The following is a 7500-nucleotide window of genomic DNA, read 5'->3' as shown; positions in this document are numbered from 1 at the left end:
CACTGTTGGCTTTCTGCTCGCTGAGCTGAACAAATGTTTACCATGAACCTCCAAGTACTGGTCAGCGATCTTCGCAATCTTTGCTAGAGTCTCAGGTGCCCTTTCTCGCAGGTGAATTGCCAAATCCTTAGGGCAAGAGTCATTAAATTGTTCTTTCACGATCAAGTCCTTAAGACCATCAAAGGTTCGCGCAGTATTCGAAAGCTCTAGCCACCGTAACAGGTATCTGTCCAGTCGCACAATAAACTGCTCCGAACTTTCGTCAACTTCTGGTTTGGATTCTCTAAATTTTCGACGATAGCCGTCTTCGGTAAGGTCATATCTCTTCATTAACGCAATCTTTACCCTGTCATAATCCTTAGCTGCGTCCTCCGATGGACGTGAATACACTTCTAGTGCCCGTCCAGACAACAGAGCACTGAGCTTCGATGCCCATCCATCTTTTTTCCACTTAGCTGTCTCGGCAAATCTCTCGAACCTCTGCAAATACGCGTCCAAATCGTCTTTGCCATCAACGAACGAGGGGAGTTTAGGTGCTTTTGCCCGATCCTCTCTGTCACCTCTTTCTGCAGTACGACCATCACCATTCATTGCTGCTATTCTAGCAAGTTCTAACTCATGTTCTCTCTTGGCAACCTCAGCAGCTTCCTTCTGTCTCATGAGGTCAGCTTCCTGTTGTAACTTCCTAATTCTCTTTCCTGACGTCTCGCTTCCCTTTCTTCATCCTGTCGTCTGCGTCTCTCTTCTCTCTCTTCTTCTTCTTGAAGCTGCCTAAGTTTCTCTTCACGTTCTTCCTCTCTACGTTTCTCTTCACGTTCTTTTTCTTCTTGTTCACCCACAAATTCAAGCAGCTTTTCTCCTTCCAGACCAAACTTTTCGCCAAGCTGAATAAATTTCTCCATTTCAATAGCACTAAAGTTCCACGGCTCTTTCACTCGCTACAACTTTTTCCACAGCGCAGCTACTTCCTTCCAAGTTGTGATCCTTTCCTGGTTAACGTAGTCGGCAAACAAATGAATTCCTCTCCCGGACAGGCACCCAATGTTACGAGTTCGAATGTTTTGAGGAAAGGTAGTTTGCAAACTAAACTGAACGCAGGGTTGTCGGAACAACAACAAGAAGATTTATTCCAAAATGAACGTAGTTTCCACGAAGTAAAACTCTTAACAACACGTACTCGATAAACTTACACGGCCTCCGCCAACTTGAATAAACAATTCCACGGCAAAACTTACTTTTCTACGGTGGGGAATCGGGAATCCGGAATAAGAACTTGAACCAAAGTCACTTAAAATGATCCTTCGTCGTGCAAATGTTTCATCTCGTTGAGTAATTTGTTACATGCTGACTCCTTTTGGGAGGGGATTCATGTCGTAACTTCGGAAGAGAATCCAACTGTCTGGGCTTTTCTTTTTCTTGATAATGTTTTGACATCAAATATTACAGCAATTGTCTTCGGGCGCTCGATTTTCTTTATTACACCCTTTTGTTGATCTCTTAAGGGTGCGTTCGATTGATCCAATTACGGAAGAAAAATTGGTACGGTGATGATTTGGCGTAGTTCTTAAGCAACTAGGATGTTGAAGATATGTTTAAAATTTTATTTTAGTAAGTGTTTGTCAATTTCCATGTGAATCTCTGTAAAAGCGAAGGATTTCTTACTTCAAATCTACGTATTCCTCTTCCGGAATAAGGCCGATCGAACGCATCCTTACATACGTACAATACTTATGGAAAAGCATTTTATCACACGGAAACTGAATTTGGGTGGACGTCAATCAGTCAATTTAGTTTCGAAAAATGAAAACAAAATCGTTAAGTGGCGCGTGTGACTGATAACCGCTGTAAGCTCGGATAACGCTTTCGCCTCAAGTTCGCAAGAATTCACTGTTCATGATCTCAAAATACTTCTTATTATTTCTTTTTGGCAGTCGATTGGAAATTATACAGCCCTTGTCAGTTGTCATTGGTTAAATAGAAGAGACTGGTCCTGTATTTAATAGCTTTAAATAGTGGTGCACGAGGGTCTTCGTGGAAGCCATGTAAAAAAAAAAAAAATCTGGCATACCAATTTCATTTCATTAAAGAGGCCAACTCTAAGAAGAAGATTGTTGGATATGAATGCAATTCTTATAAAACAATCATGTCAACGACATCCCAGTTGTGCTTGCAATTGACTTCATTATGGTAATTTGACCAAGGTCAATCAAAACTGAGTTATCTATACAACATGCATATCTTTTTCCTAAAACACGGACTAAATTTTAAACTTTTCTTTGCATTGCATGCTAGCTCTTCAGCGCTGTTACGGTGTTCGCCCTGACTAGAAGCCACTACAAGGCTTTTCGTTTTTCCTTTTCTTTTGCCTGAGGTAGTTAAGGGACCTATCACAATAGCACGGTACAAATTCTGTGAACGATTAAATTGACCTATGCCAATAGAAAAACCATTGGAACTTAATTTCAGCTGCTGACTCGGAGCGAAACAGCCTGAATAAATTCCTTTTTCCCGGTTGTAAAGTGTGACTAGACGAATCATACGCATATACGAGTGGAGCCAGAAAGAGTCTAGTTGGACTCACGGTCAACACATCGGAATGGAAAATGATCTCTCTTAACACAAATACACTGGGTCTGTTCTCGATCTTCCAGGCGCTTCACTCTATACTGGGCGCAATAAGTGCCACAACTTTCTTGATAAAAAAAAAAATGCATTCGATCAGTTTCCAAAGAGAAAATGCTGTGAAACGTGCTGTTGGATTACGACTTTGTTCACAGTAAATATATCATGGCCTCCTTCTGCCTTGCAGGCAATGGATCATCGGTATAGGCACTTAGGCTCGTGACTGCGAAGACCGATTCTGGAGCTGCAAGGCCTGTGCCAGTATGAAGACTGCGTAAATTATCGCGTTCGACACGCGGAAGCTTTCTTTCTCTGTCTCTTCTCCACCCAGGTCCTCATTCTCACTACCTCTACCCGTTTGCAGCCCGTCTCTACAGCTACCCTCAACTTAATATGGTCGCCATTCCGAGTTGCCGATACTGATTTGGCTGCCTTCATGTCTTGTTTGCAGACGTCTTTGTAGCGAAGAAGCGGCCGCCCTGTCGATCGTTTGCCTTGAGCCAGCTGTCCATAGAGTAGGTCTTTTGGAAGGCGCTCGGGGCCCATGGCCTAGCCAACGGCGTAGTCTACGCTCTGAGAGGAGGTACTGGATGGTTGGCAGTTCTGCATACAGAGCATTCAAGTCACTATTCAGAGAGAGATTGGAGTTGATTGTTAAGCCAAGGTACTTGAAGGCGTCCACAGAGTTGAGTGCTTGGTTGCTTGCTCAGCATGGGTCCCCATTGCCAGTACCTCAGTCTTTTTGATAATGGTAAGGCCAAAGTCCTGGCAGGCAGTCGCGAAGTGGTCTATGATCACTTGTTGTCCGCTCTCTGTGTGACTGACAAAGGCAGCGTCATTGGCAAAGAGCATCTTTCTTAACAGCAATGTCTTCACCTCACTTTGGTCTTTGCGCGGAGACGAGTCAAGTTCAGTAGCTTTCCGTCGTGACGTGTACGGTGGAGAAGGCCGCCCTCACTGCAGAACTGGAAGGCGTTTTGAAGGAGGAGAGAAAAGAAAATACCAAACATGGTGGGTGCCCACACGCAGCCTTTCCTTTCTCCACTGCGAAGTTTGAACGGGCGAAATCAAGAGTCCTCTTTGCGAAATATTATACCTAAAAACATACAGAAACAAACTAGATGCTTTATCAACTTTATTTATCGTCGAGTTTAGGAGTACCTTACTAAGCGAAAAAATAAATATTGCTAGTGCTAATCACCCTTACTTGCAGTCGAGGACTGAATTGCGAAGGGCGCGGCTCACGACATCGGGCTGAAAGCATACAAAGGCGCCTCTGGCTGCCGCTATACAGTCCATGTTTGATGTCGGAGCACAGCACCACAGCTAGATGTTAATTAGCTGTGAGTCGATTTTGATGAGAGAGGAAAACGGGAGTACCCGGAGTTAAACCCTCGAGTCAGGTTGAGATCGACTGAAACTCAGCCCACATGCTGGCCGAGGCCAGAATTGAACCCCGGCTCGCAGTGGTGGGAGGCCACCCTGACTCCCCATTATTGAGTTTATTGCTTTCTGTGGTAATTTTAGCCTTTCTACCACTTCCACTGTGTTCCGGATTCCGGATTTTAGGCAAACCCTTAGTAAAAAAGGTTTTGCCTTGGAAAAGTAAGTTTTGACGTGGAAAAGTAAGTTTTGACGTGGAAAAGTAAGGTTTGCCGTGAGAAAGTAAGCTTTGCCGTGGCAGCTGTGGGCCACCGTAGGTTATGGCAAGGATGCCTTAAGAAGCCAAGTGGCTTATGAACAAAGGCGTCCTAAAATAACGCATGATAAAATAAGGTGTTCAAGAAAAGAATATCTAGATATGCTATTTGGTATTTATTTAAAAAGAAAAAGAAAAGACACAGGAGAAGAACAAACAAAAGAAAAGAAACAATTATATGTAGCTCTGTAAAGAGAATAATTATGTAATTAAGTAAGAAGGAATCTTTTGAGTCTTCTACTAAGTTACATCTCCTCAAGATCTTAGAGACTTCATGATCAGATGGTCAAAACTGTCAAATGAGTGGAAGAAAGGAATTTCAATTCCTTTTAAAGGAAGTGTGATGACCAATGATGTTTAAATCAAGGCATCCTTGCCACCCTGAATCAATCGGAACAATTTTGTTGATGGGACGAAACAGTAAAATGTCTGCTGCACTCGCTCTTCTCACTTTACTTGAAAACTTTACGCCAGTCCCGATTCTGGTCCCGTCTCGACTGACTGCCCCTGGGTCTCCGAGGATGCCAATTAATATATTTTCTCTTTTTGAGCGGGAGCTTCTATATCCTGCGTAGCAGGTGGATTGGTGATTTTGAGAAGCTTCTTTCCTCCGGGGTTCACTTTCGAGTGATCATGGCTACGAGAAAAGCAAGCGAAGGGGGACGGGATGCGTAGAACGAGCGAGGAACTGCCTGCAATCAACCCCACAACAATTTCGAAACCTCCCATTTCCAATCATGTGTGACAAGCACGGGTTTGATGTCAACTCCCAACCAATCATAGCGCGCCTTGTTTAAACATCAGCGGTAATACACTTTTTTCGCTTAGGAAAAAAAAAACCAAGATTGAACTGAGATTTCAACTTACCGTTAATGTTTCCCTGTCCATGTTTCTACTGTGTGCGATTCGTCGACAGTGATATATATGTATATCTAATTTAGTTTTCCTTGAGATGAAGAGATTCTTGAAGAGCGCTCAACTGTTATAGCAGCAGTGTATATTCTTGTTGATCAGTTCAGGTCTTCAGGAGTGATTCATCGTTTTATTACTACACCTTTGTTTCGTATGGCCAAAGGGTGACCACACTCATCTGGTAACATTAACGACTGACCAGTAATCTCAAATGCTGGCGATATATATGCAAATGCGTGGTTGCTATGGTGCTGATTTCTATATATATTCGTTAAGTTAATTTTTTTCGGGTGGGGACATGACCTTGATGATTCGTTTCGTCTGTTTAGGCTTTCTGGATGTTTTTTACAGATGATTATGAATTTCTCATGAAGGCACAAATTACTTTTCTTGCTAATATTATTATAGGGTCTTCATATCTTTAGGTTGGTTACTTTTAATGTGCATACATGCTTTGAGAGGTCTGCTGCATTTCTTTTGTTGGTGTGTTGGAAGGATGCTTTGTGGTTTCTGAATCGTTCTTTGAAGTTTGTTGCAATTCCTACATATGTTTCTTTGGATGTTCCAGTTGTGACAGTGGCTTGGTAGACTACGTTTGTTTCAAGGCATTTTCTGAAAAGGGCATTCACCTTTTTTCCGGCAGTTACACTCCTTTTCAGGTCTCTGTCGTGTCGTGGACGTTTCATTGGAGAGGATTAACTTGTTGTGTGACGCGATGATTGGTTTCATGTTTGGCATGCAAGAATATCTTAACCTGAGTCTGTGTCTGTTGAAGATCTTGTGTAGAGGAGTTTTTGTGGGGAAATATACGCTAACTTCTAGAGACACTGAAGACTCACTGAGCTCCACAGGCTCCGGAGGCAGTGTGGTCGAGTGGTTAGGGCCCTTCCCTTGAGATCCAGAGATCCAGAGACCCTTGGTTCAAGACCGCGTTCTGACCACTCAATGAATCTGTTTCAAGTAGTCCCTGGTTCAACTTCCTGGCGCACTTGTAAAATAGCCAACTGGTTTGCCTCCATGTTAAATGCTTGGAGATATTAGCTACTAGGTACTCTGAAAATCCGAGGGTAAACAAAGTATTATTATTATTATTATTATCTCATGGTGTTTACGCTCTGGCAGATGTTATACCGCATTTAAACCAAAGGAGCGAGCCATAGCCAATGCCCAAAGGTCCTTTGGGTCATTCCCTCTTGTTTAGTTTTCCAGAACCTTTCTTAGGATCCTTGCTGTTCCTAACAAGGCTGTTTTCTGCAAGAGTCCTTTCTATTATTATTATTATTATTATTATTATTATTATTATTATTATTATTATTATTATTATTATTATTACAGTATAATCTCGACCAGACAGAGACCCTTGACCTTTCGGTTGCCGGCATGCAACTCACTAAGGTTGAGCAAGAACGTGTCTTAGGAGTATACATCGATACTCATCTCACCTCGAACGAACATATTGACATACTGCGCTGGAAACTGCTTCTAAGAATTGCAATTTTAGAAAGAGCTCGGAAGGATACCCCCACCAAATACCGATTGCTTCTCTACAATGCAAGTATCAAGCCACTCTTTACGTATTCTTGTACTGTTTGGAGCAACTGTAGCCAAACCAACCTAGACAAACTACAAGGAAAGGTTACGTTTATACAAACGTTGGCCGTGTAGCACTTATATTTTAAACAGAGTTAACTGAACAGAGTGTAATGTGAAGTGCTAGATTTCAATCCCATATGAACCAATTTCCATGTGGGCCCATTTCCATCTGTAGGGCTAACGCTCACATGTTTCATATGGGATTGAAATCTAGCACTTCACATTACACTCTGTTCAGTCAACCTAGACAAACTGTTTAAACTTCAGGAGACCAGTGTTGTCAATTTCTTGATAATTCACCACGCACCGGTGGTTCAGTTGGTTGAGCAACGGGCTGCCATGCGAGAGGTCGTGAGTTCGACTCCGACCGGACCAACACTCAGGGTCTTAAAATAACTGAGGAGAAAGTGCTGACTTTGTAATTACATCCGCGTATGGTTACACTTTCAAGCCTTCTAGTATAAGGACTAGAAAGCGTAGGCAGGAACCCATGACCCGGAGCCTACATCTCCATTGTGTTGTTGTCACGGTGTTTTCACAGACCGATTTATTTTTAGATTGAATTTCCCGCGAATGAGACTCCCACAGGAGGCCGATGACCAATTACAAGAAACTAACCTGACGTCATAGGGTCAACGAACCAGAACTGCCTTTGCTTTTTTGCTTTTTTTTTT

General features: G+C 42.7%; 1 protein-coding gene across 1 annotated transcript in view; it reads left to right on the top strand.

The window, feature by feature from the left end:
- Positions 1 to 7500, top strand: part of LOC137995795 (leucine-rich repeat-containing G-protein coupled receptor 4-like) — a 157520-nt gene that overhangs the window by 24180 nt on the left and 125840 nt on the right. The window lies entirely within an intron of this gene.

The sequence above is a fragment of the Montipora foliosa genome, chromosome 1 (assembly GCF_036669935.1).
Source record: "Montipora foliosa isolate CH-2021 chromosome 1, ASM3666993v2, whole genome shotgun sequence".
In the NCBI taxonomy this organism is placed as follows: Eukaryota; Metazoa; Cnidaria; class Anthozoa; order Scleractinia; family Acroporidae; genus Montipora; species Montipora foliosa.
The sequence above is the reverse complement of the archived record's forward strand: the minus strand, read 5'-3'. Positions and strand labels throughout refer to the sequence as shown.